Source organism: Anas acuta, chromosome 3 (genome assembly GCF_963932015.1).
Source record: "Anas acuta chromosome 3, bAnaAcu1.1, whole genome shotgun sequence".
In the NCBI taxonomy this organism is placed as follows: domain Eukaryota; kingdom Metazoa; phylum Chordata; class Aves; order Anseriformes; family Anatidae; genus Anas; species Anas acuta.
Window position 1 is genome coordinate 30,668,014 of NC_088981.1, and position 23,596 is coordinate 30,691,609.

Sequence of the window (23,596 nt, forward strand, 5' to 3'; positions counted from 1 at the left end):
GAAAACAATACATAAATCCACTTGTTTTAGGTCTGCTTTCATCATGCTTTCATCATGGAAATGACTGCGCTTCTGTTCTCATTTGGAAACCAAGTCTGTGATAATTAAGAAGAATACCAGCACAGAGATCTTTCTTATTTCTTGGGGTTTGCATCTTCAATCTTTAAGTGTGCACAAACTTTGTGGAAAGTACCACGAATTTTGTGGACAGTTTGTAAGGTTAGGTACCAGAGAAAGGGACTGCTAGGAGATGCTCAACTTAATTCATAAGCCATTCTTTAAGGGGACTGTTAATTTTAACCACAGTGCTGTCTTTACTTGAGCTGGGAAATAAAACAGTAATTTGTTTTCCTTGGAAAAGAGGTGAAGTAGTCAAGATATATACATAGATATATATCTATATCTATAAAGACTTCCTGAATTTTCAGTAATCTAGATGACTAATATCACATTTAATCACAAATCAAGAAAGCAAAGGTTTGAGGTGCCATATTATGCATAAGAGAGAGATAAAAATAGAGAAATCACTAGTGCCTCAAAAAATCTATTAGAAATTACATATTGAGCAAAGAAACTGAAAGCAGTAAAAGTCCTTTTTACGAAAATTACATTTGCTTAAACTGTCAGAAGAAATCAGGAACAATTTAAATAAAACATTACCTCATGAGGAAACATAGACAGTAATTGATGATCTAATTTTAGTAAAACATCAGGACCAGATGGGATTAGTATTGAATTCCCCCCAAAATATACAGATATAATTTTACCTTGCTCAAAATATATCCACACTCTTCTATAAAATGAGTATTTTCTCCCCTGTTCAGACGCATAGCTATGCCATTAATTGTGTTGCATGTACTTTCAGAATATAGCAATGGGAATATTTTAATACTTTCTAACTGGAAATAAATCATATGAAAACAACAAAAAAAATGCATTAAAGTTTTTTTTTTTTTTTTTTTTTTTTTTTGTACATAATGCTGTTGAAGAGATATTTGCAAAAGATTATCTGGTTGTATGCTCCAGCCATGGAAGATTACTGCCTTCAGCCTGGGAGACATGGTTGCTCTGTCTAAGCTGAGATGCTTTTATTGTGTCACAGCAAACTTGGTGAAACAGGACCTTGGCTTCCCCAGAAAATGACAAGTGCAAGCTGCAAAGCTATCCATATCTATAGCTGCTTTTCCATACATCTTATTTTTGTGTCAAAAATGTAGCTGTAGTGTAGATTTTATGCATGGCCATAATAACAAACAAGGATCACTGATCAAATACGCCTGTGACCAGCAGGGACAACCACAATCTGTAGGCAGGCAATGGGCAGTCAGTGGTAACATACAAAGAACCCTAAATATAAAATGCAATCAAAAAAGAAACAGTCCAGCCTGGCTCCTTACAATTGGTTTGAGAATCTATATCTCTTTCTATATCTCTTGTATATCTCTTCTATATTCTATATCTCTTGTATATCTCTTCTTTTTGTTTCTCTGCCTGCTTCCCAAGTATTCTAAGTGACCTACATTGCCCTTAGTGCTAAATGAATTGCTCTTGCTAACCTGCACATCACCAGTCAGACACGTGTGCTCCTGAACTGCTGCAGATAGTTGTTAATAGAAGCTGTATTGGATTGGGGAACTGCATTTTGTTTATTATTTATGGTTTCAGTTAGGACATATTTATTTGCAGAGATCAGCAGTAAATTCATACCTTACAGAGCAGGTACTCCAAGAAGTATGCAGATGGCTGGGGACTGATGCTGAAAGACAGCCACCAGGGTTCTGCTGTGCAAAGGCACTGTCTTACACCATGGAGATGAGGCTGTGCTGACCCCTGTTATTCACTCATATTTCCACTCTGCCGGAGTGTGCTGGCAGCCATACCAGGAGCTGCCTGGGAAGCGAATGGCAGAGTACTGCAGGAATTCAGCACCCAGTGTTTTGTTCAGGAGTAGCTGGCAGCAGGAAGTAGGACAAAGAATGGGTTAAGATGATGCATGCTGTGACCAGTGAAAGAGAGGGAAGTGTAGGGTCTTAAGAAAAAAAGATAGAGGAGAAGCACCACAGTACCTACCTGCAGTGGTGAGTGTTTGGATGTCAGAAAACTGGGTCTGTAATAACTTAAAGAAGACTCAAAGTGTACGAGTGTGTTCTCAAGTGTGTCTGTTATGTTTTGCCTGTACTGTAACTTGAACACTTATTGATGTGCTGTGAGTAAAAGCTTGTAGGGTTAATAATTTTTTAACTTTGGCATTATTTTTAACAGGTCTGGTCTCCAGCTAAATTTAGTTCAATACCTGACACCCCCACATATTAATTCTTTGACATTAAAATGATACAATTTTCCAAGTTGCTCCTTGAAAGCAAATTTAGACCAGTGCTGTATTCAGTCAGATTTTTGAAAGTATCAGATAACTGGAAAAATCCTATTGAGAATTATTTATTTTTTAATATTAGTAGTTATTTTATTCTTCTTTTTCTGTCCTAGTCTGTTCTCGGCACTCTAGACCTGTGATTAAAAATAATAATAATAATAATAATAATAAATTCCATGTATTTCTTTGCTGTCATAACTCGTAACAAGGTGAGCCTAGAAATGCATGATGAAGTACAACCCATGGACATCCTGTGCCATCCATGGACAACATACAAAGCATGGAGGTATCCTGTGGACGCAGTAACTTGTCTTTCTGGAAGAAAGTTTTGTCATAAATGATTAAAGTGTGGGCAGATGAGAGACAGCAGATGAAGTGAAGTCAGAGATACAGACTGAGAAGTTGTGGAAACAACATCATAGGGGAAAACCATCTGGATGCAGGAGTAACAGTTTATTATTAAGTGGTCCAATATCATGGAACCAGTAAGAAAATATAGGGTGTATTTAAGCACTTCTATTTCCACTCCCTTGTAACCACAACACTGACAGCTCTTGAAGACAAAAAAGCCAAAGTTTTATCAAGTCTTAGACTGGAAAGAAGGACAATATGTCTTGCTGAAATTCAGTGTGCACCTTTGACTTTTCTATTATCCTTAAGAGTAAAAAACTCCAGACAGAGGAGTTGCTCTTGTAAGCGAGTAATACTCTGAGAAGGACATCACAGAACCTTTTGACAAGGTGTCAGGCTGAAGTAGAACATAGCAGGAAGTTTACCTTGAGATCTAAAACAAAGTGTTTTTGTTTGTTTGTTTGTTTGTTTTTTTGTTTGTTTGTTTTGTTTTTGTATTCTATTTGCACTACCTTTCTTCTATAACCAGTAGGGAGGGATGGATATTGACAGAGGTTATTCAGCTTTGAGGCACTCCAAAAGGTGACTCAGAGCATCTGATTACACGAGGACTGTTCGACATGTTATTTAGACGCCTTTAATTATTCATAGTGAACTAAAACCTAATCAATTAAAAAGCGTGGGGACCTCAAATGACAGTACAGGAGTAGGGATGGCCAGCTACATTCTTGGTATGATGTTTCCGGATGGAAAATATCTACCTGCTAGAGCCCTGCTCCACTGCATAAACAGTATTAATGGCAAGTATTGAGCGCTGCCTAAACCCAGTAAATGCACTCTGTCAAGGACTATGCAGATAACAACACTCCTGTAGATGCTGATGCTCCTTGGTCACAAACCATGCATGTTCCTGTTCATAGCTAAGGAGTTTCAGAGTCAATATGTTCTGGTTAACATTTTCCCCTGCTCAGGTCTGACTGTCTGTTCCTTAGCCTGCAATTTGGGGTGGGAATCTGAAATCGTGAGTCTTGGAGACAGTTCAGTGTTTTCTGAGGGCCATAAAACACGTAATTCATGGTAAAAATGTGGATGCTGCTTGTACTGGTTGTAGTTTGCTCTCCCTCCTCTCTACATGCTTGTCTCTGCTGCCTCAGCCAACATAGATACGATGAACCATATGCTTTTAGTGGTAAAACACTTTCCAGAGTGTGACTCTTAATTTTTTTTTTCTTTTTTTTTTTTTTTCCTCTTTTTTTTTTTTTGTTTAGTTCAGTAAGAAAGATATTACTTAGATACTCTATCTGTTTGCTTTGTATATACCTTTTCCACCTTTATTCATTCAAATTATAATTCCAGTGGTATGATGTGCAGGGTTTTCCACAAAACCTGTAGCTCAGTGACCCTGAAAGGTAATAGAATCAGAGCTCTCAATTCTACCTGACCCATCGTTCACAACGAGCTACTTGTCATATACATCACATCCCTCCCAGGTCTGGGCTGTGCTACAGGAACATTTTAAAGAACACACAAGGATGGAAGGAAGGGAGGAAGGGAGGAAGGGAGGAAGGGAAGGAGGGAGGAGAAAAACATATACTGAAGATTATTTCAACCGGCTCTGTAGTCAATTTTCATTTAGTGGATGATTTTTTTATTGTATGTATTTAGTCATATATGGTACCAAATAACATAAAAACACATATTATCCAAGAGCACTTGGATGATTTATGAGAGCCACAGTACCTACCTTATGCCCACGTGCCACTGTGTTATCTACGATTAGTCTGTATCTATGTGGCATGCAAGTACAGGGATCACTTGTGCACTCAACTCAACAGTAAGTGCGGTTATGTTCATGAATTCAGAAATATACCAGATATATTCTCACAGGTCTGACTTCACACCAAAGCAGGGGTTTTTGCAAGCAACACAGACACAGACTTGCAGAGTCAGAGAAAGTCTGTTATTGTTGCAGCCTGGAGATGCTGAGAGCAATGGGGTTGTAATGAGCACAAAGCCTGAAACAGTCAAGGTGGCTGCAAACACCTGCAGTCAATCTCACCTTCTCTATAAAGCTTAACTAATCCTTGTCTTAGGCCAGTGACTGCCCTATTTAAGCAGTGGGCACTCATTTTGGAGTCCCTTAGATGGTCATTATTGATAGTTGCTGTTGTCATTGCTTGCTTTTCCTCTGCAGTAGTCACTGCACCGGGTTCTGCTTAGAGCCTCTGAAGTTACAGTTTCGGTTAGCTTCATTGTCTTTTCAAAGCTATAGCAGATTTCAGCTAGGAGCCAGGTATTTAGCGGAAAAATTGCCAAAATCTTAAACAAGGAATTATACATAATCCAGACTGTACAGGGTATATGGACAGTTAACATAACATTTCTTAATATTTAAATTTAGGTTCTTGAAGTTTCATTAGAGAATGACATAAGACACAGAAAGTATTCCTGGAAAACAAAAATGTTACTTCTGTTTTGTTACGCAAAGGAATTGGTAATATTGGCTCTAATCCATCACTCACTGAATGAGTCACTCACAGTTCTGAAAGCTGAGGTGGCAAGGCATACTGTACATTAGATACCCAGAGGGCACCAGCAGATCCTGATTGTCCCTCATCTGCGACCCTTGCCCATACATCCCTTGCATGTTTGCACAAAATTCCAGATCCTCAGGCTTTGTTTGAGCTGTACTAGAAGTGTGCGAGTGCCTGGATATGTCCCCAGCTGAGCCATTTGGCATCTTGCCTTGACCTGCAGATGCTGAAGGTCTTTCTGGTTCACCTTCTTCATTCTTGCTTCTTCCACCTTCCAAAGTCCTGTGGAAATATGTCAGATACCAACGACAAAATATGACAGAACATCCTGACAGAACATCCACTAGCTGCTGCCTTCTGGATGGTTAGCTGGGGAAGAGAGGACCCATAGAAAGGAGGCACACAGCCTCACACACTCCCAGATTCCAGCTGCTACTTCTATGCAGTCCTTTTGTTGCCTTCTTGCAACTCCTTGCACTTCCTGAGCAAATACTAAGATAGGACCAGATATTCCTCATAAAGGTGCCTTTACTTTTCTGCGTTAATATTTTGATCAGCTGATCTCTACAGCTGAAATTATTGTGGACAAACCTGCCCAGGCAGAAATTACCCTTGAAACAGCTAGGTCTGCACTTCTTCAGTACCGGTAAACACCTTGTCTCTTGCCAGGACAGCAGGAAACAATGAAACCACTGCAGCTCCTTGCCTTCCATATTTACAGTCTTGATGCATTTCAATTCTTTTAGCAGCTGAAATGCTGAGTGCCCTGAAGGCTATTCTTCTTACTATAGCATGTAGACTGCAAAGGGGTTAATTTTGAGGGTCTTAGTGGGCCACTGATCACAGACATTTTTCCTCTGTGATGGTAAACTGGAGGAGTTCTTAAGAAATTATTCTAGATGAGAGTTGTATTTAAATACTTTCTAAAGTTTATGCATTTTCAAGAAATGAATCAAAAGTGTATATGACATGAGACTGAGAATAGAATGTTTTCTTTTCCATTAGAAAGGTGGATGGAATAAATGTTAACCTTTCCCTGCATTATTTGTGTTTGGTTGCCTGTGTTTTTTGTTTTTTGTTTGTTTGTTTGTGTTTGTTTGTTTCATAGACATGAGATCAAACCACAAGAGCATCTTTGGTGCTTTTGTCAACCTACCATTGTCAGAAATGCAATTCTTTCTGAGACCAGTTGTGCTGGGGTGAACAGTAACACAGAGTACTCTTCACCTCCTTGCTCTCAGTCTGCATGATGCCACATAAGGCTGTTACATGATGCCACCTGAGGTTGTTTTTGAGAAATTTTTACCTTTGTCTCAGATATATGTTAACTGAGAAAACAGATATAGTATTAGTGATTTTCAAGCTGCAACACATTGTAGAGGCTCTGTACTACAGAAATAATAGAAAATATAGGAAAACAAGTGATTTAGAGAACTACAACTTATAGTATTAGTTCAGTACATCCTGCTCAATAATAAGCATGGCTTCTTCAGCCATCCTTTGGTCTTTGTGTGAAGTACAGTACTCTGTCCTAACAGATGCAGTAATCTCTTTTCAAGCCTTTTCATATACCTGTTTCTTCTGGGACACTGTCTGAAGTGTAGAAATCTTGTCATGTTCTGTCATCACGAGTCTCTGGAAGGCAGCAGTACAGTTTCTATAGTAGATAGATGTCACTTAGCTACATATGTTTCTGTGGAAAACAGTGGTTCTTTGGCTGTCACCACTCAAACCAGCTGTCTTAGGGGCTCTTTGTTCTGGAACAAGAAGCAGCCTAACACTGCCTCTGCAGTACAAATAGCAAAGTGAAAGGGAAATACTTCAGTAAAAAAGTATGAAATCTAAGCAACAATAAAACATATTGAACTACTACTAAATACATAAAGACGTTAACAGTATATGATTAAGATTCCACAAATACCTTTGTGCTAATTGTCCTCTGTACAATCTCTTACTAGCACTTTCCTGATCATTTTTGCACAAGAGGGGAATCAATAAAATACATAAAGTGATGGTCTCTAGGCTGCTTCTCAGCTGAGTCTCAGCAGAGTTACTAGTGAACCTGACACTGCGAACACATCCATCAATACAGTAATAGACTCTGTAATACAGCTCTTTCACAACTAGATCTAAAGCACCTTTAGAGAGGACAGCTAAATGGCACCATTTTCTTAATGTAATAACCTTTCAGTAATTTAATCAAAGAGAAAAATTCTCTTCAAAAAGATCATATAATTGCACAGTCCTGTCTTTAATCTGAAGCTTTATCTCAGAGCCCTTAAGAAAATCTGGCAATGAATTTTCTCTGATATCTTTTAGTCTCTCAAAGACTAACTGGCAACTGCAGAAGCTCCCTACTCAAAACCTAGCATCTTCCTTTCGCCAGAGGCCAGCAAAAGCCAAACACTTCTGAGGATGTAAAGGTTCACTGGGGTTGGGGAGGATAGGGGAGAAGAAAAGGGAAAATGACAGCAGCAATCTCTAAAGGGACTGCTGTCTGAAAGTAGTGAGTCTGCTCATAAGATTTATTAGCTGTTGACCTCCTTCCACCACTTAGTTTATAACATGATGACAGCCTGGTGGTGATGGAAAGAAGCCACTCTTCCTCCTTGATCCTGACCTACAGAATTAGGATCATGAACCAGTCACACAGGCATGCCTTATAAAACCATTCAAAGCAATTGCATTGCCACCTGCTCCCCTGCTATTAGTGCATCAAGGACAGTTGTGAATTCCTCGAAAGTTAAAAGCATTTCACATCTTGCAGCTGCCCCAACTCTCCAGGGATCAGATGAAGGTAAAATGTTGCTGTGATTCTCTGGACTACATGATCTCGCCTTAAGTGATTGATCTCGTTTGTTTGTTTGTTTGTTTGTTTGTTTTTGTTCTTAATTGGGAAATTCAATATATTGACACTTAATTTGGAAGTTTGTTAAAATACCAAGGATAGAGTAGAGTAAAAAGTGGATCTGGGAAGGAATGATATCTGAATTTTTATGGCGATTCTGTGTGCATAAATTGCACCTTATACTGGGAGGGATGGGGGCAGAGGCATCCCCATTCTGATTTCCAGCCAGTGGGGAACAGATCACAGGCCACTTGAGCAAATAGTGGCCTGCACATCTTTTACTCCCAGAACAGAGCATAAACAAATTTGTGTAGGAATATGATTTATTTATTTTTTAATAATTAATTAATAAAAACCCTTTAATTTACTTCTGGATAGATATTAGTGAGCAACAGACTATTTTTAGGCTGATTGGTCAGCTTCTCATGTCTCCCTGAAGTGTTTCATTTATTTATTTATTCATTTATTGAAAAGTTCAGAAAAGGTATCATGAAGATAGAACCCTTTCACCTGAATCATGAACTCTATCAGATCATGATCACTTCAGTCCCTAAAACATGATATTAAAATGATTATAAAATGAAAATGTCATTTTGAAATTAGATTAAATGATTCCTATAGAAAAGATTAGAAGTCCTCTCATCCTTGTCTTCTTCCCCTACATTCCAGCTCTCATTCTAAAAGGGATAAAACAGTTTCCCAAATTCACACACAGAAAAATATAGTCTCCTGTTGCTAAAGTCTTAGGTGAATATATTCTTCACTTCAATATCCAGTCGTCGTCTTTGATTAAGGCAGAGATTTAGGCTACTGGATTATTTTTTTGAGTTTCATTATTTATTTATTTACAGAACATTCACTGTAGTATCACTAGAAAGCCAGAGTACTGTCAAAGAAACTGTACTGGTTTTCATTTTGTCTACTTTTATGTCAATGCTAAAAAGGAATTTGTGATTCTGCTTAGCAACAATATTATGAAAAAAAAAATCCTGTAAAAAACAAACAAACAAAAGCACACACTCAAAAAGTGTTTTAATGTAGATATGCACATTTTTGGTAGACAGAATTAACCTAGAGAATGTTGTAGTACAGTCCTAGAAGACACTGCGTATAATCCAACCTTCTAGCTAAGAAAAAAAAATGAATACTTTTGAAGAACACAAAATCTGTCCTGTATTACTGAGAAGAAATTACAAAATCTCAACAAAAACTTTACTATTCAATGCAAATAAGGCCATCAGATAATGCATTCTAGCAAAAATGAGGAGATGGGTAGGGAGTGAAATTGCAAGTAGCTGTCTAATTTTTTTGTACTTATTACTAAATAAATCGCCTCTGTAATTACAACATTAGCACTGATCAATTGTGCTAAGTTATTTTTAGACCACTGTTGCTAAGAACAGAAAATCCAAAAATTATAAAAATATATGCTGTCAGCTTTGCTGTTTTATTAAAAATATATATATATATAAAAATGCATACGTTGGTTTCATCATACTTTTTTATAAAGATAAATGGATAGATACATACATACATAGATCTATAGATACATAGATTTATTTTTGTTTGTTTATTTGTTTATTTAACAGTTAAGCCATGAATTACACATCTCATTCCTTTAAGAAGAGGAAAAACATCTTCCTGAATCCTTAATGTAGGTTTTAAAATGCATCATTCTTACTGAATCAGCCTGCTGGATCACATGAACTGCCAGCAGAATAAGATCTTTCTCTATGAGTTGTATTCAAACATGGTTAAAGGTTTCTGTGTAGTTCTGAAGTATGAGGCATGTGAGCATGGCCACTATACTGGGCTGGGTAAGTCACAGCAAATTCACCTTCAGTTGTTCATCTCTTCTTGTGTCCTTACTCCAGGCATGAGAAATCTGGGACTCACTTCTCCTTACATTCCAAAGGGGAATCCTCCTTCCTACTCCCCATAGTCTTCACCTCCCCCACCCTTGGGCAGGAGGCACCCCCAGGGAAAGCTCTTGTCACCTGTGAGCCTAGGAACAAGAGGGCAGGGATGGGGTTTGAAAGGGATCTGTATGCCTTTCTCAGGCTCAAGAAGAAATCTCTTTCTGATGTCCTCTCTTCCACGTTCTGAGCCCTGCACTGAGAAAAGTAAGAATATCATTATACACACACACACAAAATCCTTATTGAGAAATTGCAGTGTTTCCAACACTTGTGATTTTATTATAATGTTGCAGCTCTGAGGTAGTTGTCACAGTCCCACTTCCTGGAATCAGGATCTTACAGCAGATCCTACCTTTCAATTTTACAGGAAGTATTTAGCTTTTGTTATGGTGAAGAAAAGACTTCACATGTGAAGTGAAACCAGAAAACAAATAAATAAATAAAAATCCCTAAAGCACATTTATTATTATTTAATCATCTGATTCCTAGAGAATAATGAGTGTGACTCACTTTTTTTTTTTTTAAAGAGTTTTAAGGGATGGAAACAACTGAATGGGAGAAGCAGAATTTCTTCAGTGCTTTTTGTGAATATTGGAATTACTGTTTAAGTGACAAAATTAACTAACCACATTTAAGTGTATCAGAATCTATTCTGGATGTGACAGGTTTGTGACTTGGGAGAAAGACTGAGAAAGGGAATGAAAAAATGGGTAAAAAGTAAGAAAGACCACACAAATTCCGTTTTCAAAATTTTTGTTTCAAAAAGAGCAAATTCAGGTCTGCACCTTCATTAGATGTGCATGTACAACCCTGCTTAATTAGTAACTGTGGAAGCACTGTCTTTCTTGATTATGTGATGTTTCCTTGTCAGAAACAACGTTTTTACAGGCTTTGGGGTTTTGCCATTTGCTTAGGTATTTTCTTCTCCTAAAATCATTTCCTGCAGAGGAAATGCTACAGTTCTCATTCCAGTAGCATTTTTAGCAACAGTTATTGTTTCCTATCAGCAATTCTGTGTTTTGGGACAGAACCAAATTGTCTGTTTTAAATTCTGTCTTTTTTATCCTTTCTCCAGCATTGCTTATGAGATAGCAATTTCACAGCCCATAATCTGGAAAGACTATAATAGAATCTACATAACAGTTTGTGCTACATTTATATCAAATCACAGGTGATAGCACAGCTTCTTGTGTTCATTATGATCATCTGGTACTATGAGATCTCCTTGTATTCACAGGCTTGCAAGATTTTAATGGAAAATATGGTTTTACAGTGCTAAAGTGAAGACAGGTACAGGTGAAGTCAGGTACAGCTGAAACTGCCATCTTTCTACCAGATTTTGGGTAGACCACATGTCGTATCTCTACCTATAAATGTCCTACATATCATATATACTTCCTGGGGAGGACTACCATGATGGTGGCACATTCAAAAACAGATATTACCCTGTCAAGCCTTATCACTTTGTTTGAAATGAAGTGTGTATGAGAAATAACTATAAAACAGCTCCAGATACCCATGCACAGCCTCCAAAAGGCATTCCAGCATTGTTCTCTGGAGCTAGTGTTGTAAACTGTTCTAAACTGTTGTTGTGGTGTAAATACCACAAACCAATCATGGTATGATGGTATTTAAATATATATATATATATATATTTGTCATGTTTATATGTGTATGTGGCTTTGCAAGCAGTTCAGTCAGTGAAAAACAAAAACAAACAGAAAACAAAACCCACCAAACCCCCACTTAAAAACAAACAAACAAACAAAAAACACATCCCGGTGAGATACAGAGGAGTAAGACTGTAAGACATCACAGGCACATTTCTACAGATCTGAACTTGGTTCTGAGTTCATGACCATTGACTGTCCTACATGCCACCATCTAGAGTATACCGTAATCATCACATGCCCTTTGTCCTACTCCGTCTGTCTGCCCCACATCATATGGGACAGACAGAATTTTACATATTTTTTACATATTTTTTTCACCAAAAGGAATCAATAATTATTAGCAGGTGGAGCCAAATTCTTATGTGATATAAATCAATGTAGGTATATTGAAATCAGTCTGGCCTTGAACAAGTGAAGGCTCCAGTGTGGAGGGACACTGAATGAGGAGCTAAGAGGCCAGTTATTTACTGGATACCATAATTCAACCACATAGTGGATATAACTTACCTTTCTTTTAGAGCTTTGGCTAACAAAATATTTCAATTTTCCAAATGAAAAAGAATATAATTGAAGGCCTCAGTAGTATAAGTAGAGGAGACATACAATTATTTAGTGTCATTATTCAGTGTCATAAGGAAAAGGTTTACAGAAGGATATAACACATCACTTCAGAAAATTTACGATCTAGTTATATATTGAGATGATTTAGATGATTTTCATTTATTCATTTATTTATTTATTTTAACCTAGCCGAACAACTTAGCCAGATGACCCACTATTTTAAAATGCAGCAAGATAGAAGTCATTTCCTTGGCAGCTGGATGTGAGAGATATTGTGGTAAATTATATTTTTACTCCTGTTTCATCTCCTTCTCAATTATTTGCTACCTAAATTTAGCTCAATTACTAAGAAACAGAAAACTCAGCTCTTCACATTAGAGATGCTCTTTCCTCCAGACAGAGATTCCTGCAAGCTACACATCTTTATGAAGTGATGCCCTTGTGTTGTCCACCCTGAAGTCACTGCAGAGGACAAAAGCTCAGGAAATTAAATCACATGTCTACAGAAGTTAGCTGAATGTGGATCTTATCCAGAGCTTTTAGTCAAGCTGGAAGCTCATTGCCTTGGCCATTGCTGCAGAGGCTTTCAGACCAAGGTTATAATTAGCTGTCAGAAACTAACCAAAATTAAAATATAATTCAAAACAAGCAATTACTCAAACATTATGCTCAGAATTGTCTGATAGTTTGGAAACAGTGACTCAGTGAAGGCTTTTCAAGCCTGTTGCTGAAAAGAGGAAAATTCAGCTATCTCCATTCATACAGACAGAATTAGGTAACCAAAGTCCCAGCTCCTGAAGCATCAACTGAAACAGGTGCTTTTATATCCTTTATGTCCCAACCCATAAATGGGAATGCTGATGACAGCGGCACCTGGCACCTGCTTGCTGAGAAGCTTGAGCAGGAGCTGTGTGAGGGCCACTATTATATTACAGGCACTGTTAAATACCAGTATTTCTTTCATTTTGGTACTTGTCCACTGAACTCTCCTAGGCTTTAAAAGGTGAGCAGACTTTTTTTTATTATTATTATTTTTTTCTAGAAGAGTTTTAGATAGTGAAAATGCCAATTACATTGTGTTCTCCATGTAGACTGGGTACTTATTGGATGCAAGCACATTTTTGTCCTGCAGTATTGTAGTCTGAGGTGTTATAACGTAAAGTTCATCCTTTCTGTAAGATGCTACATACTGTTATAATGTTTTAAAATTTACATTCTAAAAGTATACTGAAAGCATATACATCTCTATGTTTTAAAAAGAAGCAGTATGCAATACTAATGCAATCTAGGGAGATTTGCATGAAGAGTAACGTGAACGCAACTAAGATCCTAAGAGGTAAAACATGAACTCTCACACTATATATCAGCAATGTTCCATAAATAAAAGACATTTATATTTCAGACGATTCTTATGCTTTTGAGTTAGAACATTCATTTATTTATTTATATATCTTTGAGAAGGATTCTAAAGAGGGGAAAAAAAAAAAAGTACTTTTCCCAATTTGCCATCATTTTATGCCTTTCTGATAGCTTTTCTTTTCTCTGTCTCTACCCATGCATTTTCTTTGGGTGTTTAACAGTTCCCTCAGGGCAGGACCAATTATTTATGACATACTTCTCCATGTAAGATTTATTTGGGAAAACTGTTCCTATGGAAACTGCTGTTTTCAAACAGGCTTCTATTAACTTCAAACAATAGGACTGCATATGCAATAGAGAATACATCTTTTATTAGCAGGCATATTTTAATGAATTTGACAACCAAATAACTTGCTCAGAGGAGCAAAATGAGATATATTCTGTGATATGATCAAGTGGGCATTGAGTCGTCAGCTGGTAACTACAGGGAATTAGAGTAGCTCAGTTCATTTTACCAAAGTCCATTTTGAAGGTCTTTTAAAATTTCAGAACAAAGCTTTTTAAAATATCAGTCAGAATCCTCCATTGGAATGCTATGAAAAAGCAACAAGCACCTTACTTACAAATAAAACATTGAAGGCTTTATTTCAGAAACATCAAATTTTATCTGTATGAAATACTGACACCGTAAGGCTTTGGCACTAAAAGTAGACTGACAAGCCAGGATGCTACAGACACTTTTGATTTCTGTGGCTTAAGGATCAAGCTCTTGTAATTACATTTTCTCTTTGTGGTGTTTTTCAGTTTATTTTCGCCTCACTATACCTCCTGTTTATCTTCTGTTCTTTGTAGTCCCCCAAATGAAATGACATGTAGTTCAGCAGCAGCATAGAGCATGTCTTTAATGAAATATATATATATATATATGTATATATATTCATATGTATCTTTTCTATCTGCCTGAACAAATAATTTGACTTAAAAAAAAAAAAAAAAAAAAGGCATTTAAGAGACTACTTCATTAATTACATTGGTGGCATTATAAGGTTTCTAGAGCTGTAAAATCTTATAATAATCTAGTCAGGAACTGGTAAGGGCAGGTGGACAGGGACAGCATAACAACATCCCAGTCCTCCAGTTAGGACTCTTTGGGTCTTTGCAGAAGCTAATGATTTTAATACAAAGGCCTCTGCTGCTAGCCTTAGCACAGACAGTCTGGTAACACTTGTTTACATTCTGACTCATCTTGTTAAGAGAGATTCGGAAAATATCAATTCTGCTTTCCTTCTGGAAATGCATTCTGTACACTCAAGTGGTCGTTCTGTTATTTAAATGATTAGCCAAGAGTGCTTCCTTTTTAAAAGGAATGAATTCAGACAGAGACTGAATAAACTCCAAGGCTACGATGTGTAAAGGAAAAAATCTTTGAATTCCATGTTGGAGAGTTTTAATAGCCCAAGATAAATTGACTGAAGAACTATCAGAACAAAGCTCTCAGTCTGCTAAATTGCAACTTCTAGGCATATTGTCACACATACAGGAAAGGAGAAAAGTATGTATAATATTTTTTTTCTACTCAAATTTAACTTATTTAACTTTTTTTTTTTTTTTTTTTTTTTTAATTTAAGTACTAAAATTAAATACTAAAATTAAGCAATAAATTGCCAAGAAAATAATTTAAAAATTGTGAACAAAATCACACAGAAACACTGATTGCTTGTTTTTTAAGTTGGCGTACAGACATATCTGTACATACCAGACTGTTGATGGTGAACATTCTCACAAAACCAGTGACTCAAGCCTTCTAACAGGATGTCAGGTAGGTTTGGAAGGTAGTTTTGATTTCTAAGTAACCCTAGAAGAAAGAAGCATGCTTGTTATACTGAATGATCCTACAAATGTTGCCAGAATTCCCTAAGCTCAGGCAAATGATGTGTTCTGTGAGGCTAAAATTAGCTCCTCTATGAGGAGAAGACTTTTTCCAGTGGTTGGCAAAAACAAAATAATTTTGAAATATGTAACACAAGAGGAAACACAAGAATTTCCATCCCCATATCTTGATATTCTTCACATTTTAGCTTCTTATAGATTGCAGATATCCCTTCTAACTGAAAAAAAAAAAAAAAAAAAAAAAATATTTATTTTACTGGAAGAAGATCCACTGTGATATGAACTGAATTCATCTTTCCAATTTATATTCCTAGTGTGGCCGTCTTCTTTTATTTTGATTGTATTTTTAAAGAAGTAATTCCAGAACCTGGTCCACTGGGTCCATGTGAGAACATTCGCTTTAAGCCCATTGCGGCAACACTGGGAAAAATAACAGCTCAGCATCCAGATTGCAGATGGATTAATTTTCATAATTAATGATATATATTCTCATGCTAGTGGTCATTGGGTGAGTAATAATTTTTAATGTTTAATGTGACAAGAACTTCCTGAGTCAGACTTTAAGTTACATTAAAACTGGAAGAAAAAGCATATTGAAATATGGATTTATTGCTTTTAAATAAAACAAAAAGAAGGCATTTTAGCTCATTTTTCAGGTGTGTTTGTTAGACACAGAAATGCCGAGTTTTACCAAAACTGAGGCTCTGCAGTTTGCTGAAGACAGGGGATTTTGAGAAAGGCCAAGGACACTACTGTTTTCCTGTTTGATGTTGGGATATTTATCATTCTTTTAAAGTCAGTGCAGGGCTGTTCTGAAAATCACACTCCTGACCTACTTTGAGTTATTTATATTCTCACAAATATAAGAAAATTATCTAACAGAGAATGGTGGATTTCAGAACTTAAAAGCCACTTCTAATCCCTAAATGCAACATTAGGTATCGTTCAGCTGCTAAACCGTGCACTACCCCCATTTACACGCACAGATAACTTGTTTTTCACTGGCACATTCTCCAGCAACTGCACTGTCTCCTTTGGACCTCTACACAGCCACATAAATGCTGCACAAAGTGCGATGGGTGAGATTTATCACGTAGCCATGATTCAACAAGTAGCATTTTTGACCTTTTCTCACATGTGAGATTGATTTTTTCAGCCTGCTCTGATTGAGCTTTTCGTGCAACTCCACCTTCCTGGAATCCTGGCAGTAACACCCCCACTCTCCCACCTAGGGTGCCCCTAGACCAGCACTTGAACCCTTTTGGACAGCAGTGATGAGCAGAAAGCAAGGTTATTAGTACCTTCAGGTCACAGCCACGCCTGCAGTAGTAACCTGATCACAGAGATTTCATTACTCAGAAAGGTGTCCTGGCTTTTAAGATGTGGAATGGGTAAGTTTTGTCTATCCTGCTTAACTTCTTTTTTAATATATTTATATGTTCACTGGAGGATTCTGCATATAACTGTCCCAGGTTAGTATCAAAGCTGGCATGTTTTTGAATCACTCTGAGTATATATCTGCCCATTGAATTTTTAAATTTACGTTTGAGGGAAGGAGGACAACAGCCACTCTTCCTTCTATTTTGGGGAAAAATAAAATAAAATAAAAAAAATAAATAAAAATAAAAGAGAGAGGAAACAGACTGACTTAGACACTTCAGTCCAAGAAGGAATTCATGGCTGTGAAAGAAGAGTATTTCTATCCAGTCCAAAATTAGAAACATAGTACTTTCTGAAGGAAAAATTTCCTAGTCCCTATTCTCCAATTTCCTATGGGCTAGCACTACCTGAATCTGCAGCCAGCTCATTGGCTTCTGTGTATCTGCTTCTACAAGCTCTCACTGCTCTCCAACCAATGAAAAAGGTGCCAAATCTGGGGTTACAAATTCTCCTGGGTAGTCAGGTGCCAAAATTTTGACGTCTCAGTGTTCAACAGCAGTATCTAATACTCCCTTCTGAGCACTATATTTCTGTAGTTACCACGATAAACCACAAGGAGTTGCTACATTTTAAATTTATTTATCAATTTAATTATTTATTTATTTTTATGGTAAAGTTTTAGTAAAACTCAGAAAGTTTTAATAAAAAGTTTTAGTAAAACTCAGAAGCTGAGACACTATATGAAGAAAAACTTGGAATTAAAAAGTGATAGATCAACTTGCCTTTCTCTCCTTCTGGAGAAGAATTAGCAGAAAAGTGAATCTTGTTGCATATTAACATCATATTTCAAGTGTAATTTCAAATCCTAGTATCTGAAGAAAAAAAATACTATATTTTTAAATGAAAAAAAAAAAAAAAAGAGAGAGAGAAAACAATTCAGAGAGCGGAACAAATATCTGTATTTTTAGATAGCTGCTTGTTTCCATGAGCTGACACACCAGGTTCTTTCTGAATACATACCAGCCTAATAAAAGCTTAACAAGATTTCTAACAAAATACAGATTCCTTTTCTGAGTTCTGTATTGAGTTTATGTCATATGTGATATTTTTATTTATAGTATCATTAATTATGATTTTGAAAACATGTATGTAAGGTACTACCTATTGGTTGGCTCCAGGTCTATCAGGTGAAAAAGCAACCAAAGTGATGATCATTTGTTTTCATTAAATTCCTGGATCAATCTCCAAGACCAAATAGAAAAGCTTTATTTATTTATTTATTTATATTTAGAGAGATGTGTCTTTAGAGGTTTGTCTGCTATAACAAGATGTTGTACCTCATGCTAACTTTATACTATCATAAATTTATTGCTAACCATGCCAAATGAAAAACTCAGGTCCATATAGCAAATGTATTCATGGGGGAGAACAGACACCTGTGGCTGCTTGCAGCCTTTGAATAAAAAAAGCAGTGAGGTTACATTCACATTCATTCTAAAACTCCAGGATGAGGAAAAAAAAAAAAAAAAGTGTTAATTCCTGTACTATTAGATTTCCTGTGCCTTTTGATCCAATAGTTGTGAGTTATTTTTCTTGAGTTTTCAAGCATTATGTTTTTCCATGAGAAACAATAAGGAACCATTCTATTCACACCTAGGCCAGGCACTGCTTTTCGTGGTGCTCAATATGGATCCTTCTCCCAGAAATATATGCTGATGCTAACCAGGATGAGTTTGTGCTACACATGCTTGGCACCTGCCTTGGATGCCAATCAGATTTTCAAGAGAGTTGAGATCTTTGTTATGATCTCTGTAGAGAATTATTTCTCTTTCTTTGTTCCCATCCATGTTTCCTATTCATCACTGAAAACAGGGTCTGTTGGAGTACAGCTAATATCCTGCTATGAGAAGAGAATATGGGGAAAAGGGAAAAAAAAATAGTAATCAGAGTTCCACAATAGATTGAACCTGAATCTTCCCTGTTTTAGTGTACACAACAAAATTCTTCTACTAAAGTTGGCATGTGCCAAATAAAAGTCAAATGGAATGTAAATGAACATGCCAACAGCTTACTTTATTTAAACAAACAGGATTAAAAGAATAAGAGAAGAAAGATTTTCCTTCTAGTGGTACATTTGATATATCTTTGATATTATGAAAAGCTTTGATGCTGCCATAATAGATACTATAAAAAATATCCATGTCTAGTTGCAGTAATTCAAATAAGAGTACTTGAGAAGCACAAAAAAATGTACTTATTTTCACCTCTAACAAAGACAATATAAATATACCTAACTCCTGATCTGCCATGCTACTGGTAGCTAAAAACTGTCTGCAGCCTGTGCGGGCAGGACCACTGGAAGGGGACAGTGGAGACCATGAGTGAAACTGCAAAAAATATAGAAGGCATTGTGTGAAGAGGGCTGAGACAAATACTGGAAAGAATCTTATGAAAAGTAAGGAAGAAGGATGGCAAACATGTTTTTCCAGTTATTGTTGTTGTTGGTGGTGGTTTGTTTTGTTTCATTTTTTTTTTCAAATTCTGAGAATATTAACTTGGCTTAAAACCCATAATGGGATCTGGACTGTGTGAAGGCAATTTGCCATTGAAGATGCTCAGATGGAAATGTAAAAATCCATGAATGTTCTATCAGAAGCAATTAATTGTCCATGAAAAAAACTGACTTGATACCCAAATCCATCTATCTTTCTAATGAGATTTACTTAATAAGATTTAAAATGTGCCATAGTTCCCATGAATCACCACCTAATGGCATTAGAGCATCATTCTTTTTATTTTTTTTTTTGTTTGTTTGTTTATTTTTTTCTTCTTTTTCTCCAGGAAATCATTAATTAATGAAACTGTCTTAACCTTTCTATTCATTTCAATATTGAGGCAAGTATTACAACCTGGAGAACTCTAATCTGTACAATTAAGCAAATGAATCATAAATATGAACAATTATAGGAGCAAGTTCAAACCTTTAATAGGAATATAAGGTCAGTTTTGATTAGCAATTTGGATAAATGTAGTCTTTAGTGGAATCTAGAACCGCAGAAGCATTTTTTTTTTAGACGTTCTAATGGAAAGAGAATTAAAAGAAAAATTGTCTTGCAATGTAAGCACAAAATTGTTGGACTAAATCAACAAATGAGAATATGAAACTCAGAAGTCGAGGCTTGTTATTCAAGCTAAGAGAAATGCAAAACATATGTATGGCAGAGAAATAAATGAGACACCAAATCCTTACTATAGTTACACCCATAAAATTTCAATGATATTTGGGCTACAGCGATGTTTTTTTTTTTAAATACTGCCTTCTTAGTCAGTTAAGATGTAGTAGGTTAATATAGTAACAAATACATTTCTTTGACCTGGAACCATCTCTAAAACTACAATTTTATGTTTTAGGAAATGAGTATTTGCTGCATTTTTATTTTTTTTTTAACTAAACATCTTAATAAAATAGGAGCTTGATTCAATCTTTGTAGAGATTTTAAGTGCATGAGCCAAAACCATTACAGAAACACACTTCTAAACTATAAAGCATATACAGAAATCCATTTTACATTTAACTGTCAGATTAAGCAAACTACTTCCAACAAAGCATAAAAATAATGATTTTAGATAAAAATAATTCCTCTTATGAAAACATACGTGGAAGACCACTCTTATTACCTGATTCTGTTCATTCAGTTTACAAGAAAATTTTATTATGAGATATATAAGGCAAATTAGTCTTCTCCTTAATGAACTTCTGTAGGTTCCAGAAGCCAAATGGTGTCAGTGATAGCAATGTGCACTGAGTTGCAGTCAGGTCCATGATACATGACATAATTACAGAAGTAGGACTTCCTTACATGTGCTTTATGCGCAGTGTTTGCAGTGGAGATGGAGAAGTGGTTTGCGGTAGGAAGAAATGAGAGCTGAAAGAAATTTTGGATGGTCTATTCACAATTGTGGGCAGCTTGAGAAAAAGGGCCTTATCCTGGGTGAGGATCAACATGGGTGAGGAACCAGGAACTTCTTGATTCCTCTTCTTAGCAGAATACTGAGTACCAAATGAAAAAATGAGTTACCCAAAAAAACTGAGTTACCCAAATAAAAAAATGAAACATATAGTAGTGCCCTGCCAGAACCAAGCCCCTCCCCACACCCCTGCCCAGAATCTGCACAGTGATTACAAGTGACTGGAAAACTACAGTCTGAAAAGTCTATTTCTTCAGGACAGATGTCCATAGTTCCAATTCTGGGATGAGTTTTACCTTGGCAACACATCTCACTTCCAGTGTTTTAACAAGTAATTATCTATTTTAACAATCTGCTTGTGTGGGTGGCAGCAGCAGCACACTTGTAATAACTACCTGATTCATGTTTCCCCTGTTCTTTCTCCTGTTTTCTCTGTTCTTTCTTAGGTTTGGTGAGGTTCTTATTTCTTGGAATAAATATGCTGGAGAGCAAAAAGGCCTTGCAGAAATGAGCTTCCACATCTCTCAGAGCCTTACAGTTTCCACAGTGGTCTCTTCAGTTCTTGGGTGATTTAGGAGTAGAAATGTATTATGAAGCCACATATACCATTACTAGATGTATTCCTGTGAACTACATGGTAGGTCCTTTCCTCTGCTCTCTTAAATGGGATTAAAAAAGAATTTACTAAAGATTGAATCTGAACTTTGAAAAGACTGGAGGGATTTTGGTCAGAAGAAAAAAAAGGAGTTTGAAAAACTAGTCATCTCCTCTCCTCTCCATTTTAAACTGCTGTGGTCCATCTGGTAGAACAATACAAAGTCTTGGGAGCTGGAAAGAGAAGTGGCCTGCCAAGTGTAGCTCTTGGCCAAGCAGGTGAGATGACAGGATCTGTAAGAGCACCTGCCTGGCTCCATCTCAAGCTTAACAGCAGAGAATGGCATTTGGTCTTGGTGTCCTTTGTGTGTGTTTCCACCAGCTGAAGTGGTCATGATGTGAAGGTGGCCGGGGCTGTGAGGGCAGCATGCTTCTCCTGCTGCATGGAAGAGGTGCAACAAAGATGGTGGTACTTCACCATGGCAGGTAGGGCTGTGCTCATGCAGGAGAAATACAGAATATGTGCAAACTGACAGACTGTATTCTATCTGTATTTTTGTATTCACAGTGCTACCTGAATTGGGGAAAAAATGTGAGTGACAAATTAGAGCTCTGTCATGTATGCCACAGGTACAGTGGCAAATGAAGTAATTATATTCCACCATAGAGTTGCTAGTGAATAAACAACAGTTAATAGATTGTTTTAATGAGTTATTACAATCTCAATGCCAGGGTTGAGCCTGAAATAATGGTGAACAATCTTAAGACATTCTTGAGCATGTACCGTTCTCATATCCAGTGATAAACTGCCAAACGTGAAACTGGTCATTGAAAAGCTCCAGGGGAACATTGAAGGGATCATGTTAAGTCTGTTCATGTTTTTAGACAGATCTAACACAGCAAAATCTCTCAAGATGCGTGTGTCTTATGTGGATCAGAAAGACTTTCAGTGGTCCATGTCAGGAAGAGGAGAGGGGGAAGAAGGGAAGTTTAAGGTGCCCAGCTTCTAATATTTTCCCAGCAGATAATTCTGTTTGTGCTAGTAAGAAATTATTAACAAGAACAGTGAGTGCTGAAGGGGAGGTGATTGTTTTCATGTGTCATCTTTTCCTTTTGAAAGAACCCAACTGGATCCCAAAAAACAACCTTCACATTTTTCGAGCCATTTCCTCTCCTTGTGCAAACAAGTAAAAGACATAATACCTGAGACAAACTTTCAGAAGCCCCAAGTGATTTGCAAAATGAGGTGTCCTGATAGTTTTCAGTAGGTTTTAAACTGCTAGTGCAAGATTTCTGTTTTTTTTTTTTGTTTTTGATGCTTTATATGATCTTTTCTCAAATAATCTATCTCATTAGAATAAACATTTAGTGCTCTATCTATCTTATGCTAAAAGTCTGAGGATTCATCAAAGTTGTCAGTATCAAATCATCAAAATTGTTCATCAAAATTGTCAGTATCAAATGACACCTGAGGCTCATGATCTTTTTTGTAGGGGGTAGAGAATCTAGAAAACTTTGTGTCTGTGTTAACAAATGGAAAAAAAAATAAACAACTTATGAACTTATTTGTTGAACTTATTTGTGCAAATAAGTTCAACTTATTTGTTGAATCTATTTGTGAAAATAAACAATAATCAGGATTAATTAACCATATTTTACTTTTGACTGGAAAAAGCCTATAGGTTCTCATAGTTTCTACCAGTGTCCAGTGTTGCCATTCCTTGTCCTGTAGCCATGATAATCTCTGTATCTGCACATGAAGAATCACAGAATGGTTTGGGTTCAACGGGACCTTAAAAATCACCTGTCTCCTAGCCCCCTGCCATGGGCATGGACACCAGACCACGTGTCCCACCAGACCAGGCTGCCCAAAGCCCTATCCAGCCTGGCCTTGAACACCTCCAGGGATGTGGAATCCACAGCTTCTCTGGGCAACCCATGCCAGTGCCTTACCACCCTCACAGTGAAGAATTTCTTCCTTATATCTAAATATCCCCTCTTTTCATTTGAAACCAGTCTTGCCTGGCCTATCATTATTTGCCCAAGCAAAAAGTTGTTCTCCATCTTTTTTCATAATCCTTCTTTAAGTATAGAAAAGCTGCATTAAGGTCTCCCCAGAACCTTCTCTTCTCCAGGCTGAACAGCCC

The 23,596-nt window shown here is 36.8% G+C and overlaps 1 long non-coding RNA gene across 1 annotated transcript; it reads right to left on the reverse strand.

The window, feature by feature from the left end:
• Positions 1-4,534: 4,534 nt before the first annotated feature.
• On the reverse strand, positions 4,535-7,870 carry LOC137852982 (uncharacterized). The gene is made up of 3 exons (XR_011094124.1): positions 7,178-7,870; positions 6,829-7,042; positions 4,535-5,538 (listed from the first exon to the last, which is right to left on the reverse strand). It is a non-coding gene; the product is annotated as an uncharacterized lncRNA (long non-coding RNA).
• Between the last annotated feature and the right edge of the window lie 15,726 nt (positions 7,871-23,596).